This window comes from Lissotriton vulgaris, chromosome 9 (assembly GCF_964263255.1).
Source record: "Lissotriton vulgaris chromosome 9, aLisVul1.2, whole genome shotgun sequence".
In the NCBI taxonomy this organism is placed as follows: domain Eukaryota; kingdom Metazoa; phylum Chordata; class Amphibia; order Caudata; family Salamandridae; genus Lissotriton; species Lissotriton vulgaris.
Window position 1 is genome coordinate 544708835 of NC_141697.1, and position 416 is coordinate 544709250.

The 416-nt window shown below is 41.8% G+C and overlaps 1 protein-coding gene across 1 annotated transcript in view; it reads left to right on the plus strand.

The window, feature by feature from the left end:
* Positions 1-36, plus strand: part of LOC147691746 (solute carrier family 22 member 6-A-like) — a 165835-nt gene extending 165799 nt beyond the window's left edge. Inside the window, exon 7 of the mRNA XM_086938030.1 lies at positions 1-36. This exon is cut by the window's left edge and continues 83 nt beyond it. The gene's annotated coding sequence lies outside the window, so the exon portion shown is untranslated.
* Positions 37-416: the final 380 nt, after the last annotated feature.

Consider the following 416-nt stretch of genomic DNA (forward strand, 5'->3'; position numbering starts at 1 on the left):
GGAAATTCTTGCCAGAAGTCATTCCTGTTGGTTCTGGTAGGTCATATTTACTATTTCTTACTTTTAAGTATTCCCACTTAGTATGCATTATGGCATTCTATTTTTTTCCATCTTCCCTTGATCTACTTTAATGTTCATTATCCCCACATAGTTATTTATGCCTTCTACATACCAGTTTCCACAACTGATTTCCTCCTATCTGTAGCTTTCTCCTCCCCACTTTTGTTACAGCAACTGAAACCATTCCCTCACCCCTCTCAATCAATCAATCAAACATTTGTAGAGTGTGTCAAATCACCTGTGAGGGTCGCAAGGCACTTGTGACTGCTGCATGGTGGGTTCTCATTCGAACATCCATGTATTATTTGTCTCCTGAATTGAAGGAGCGACGGGTGGCCCTTAGGTGTAGGGGGAGG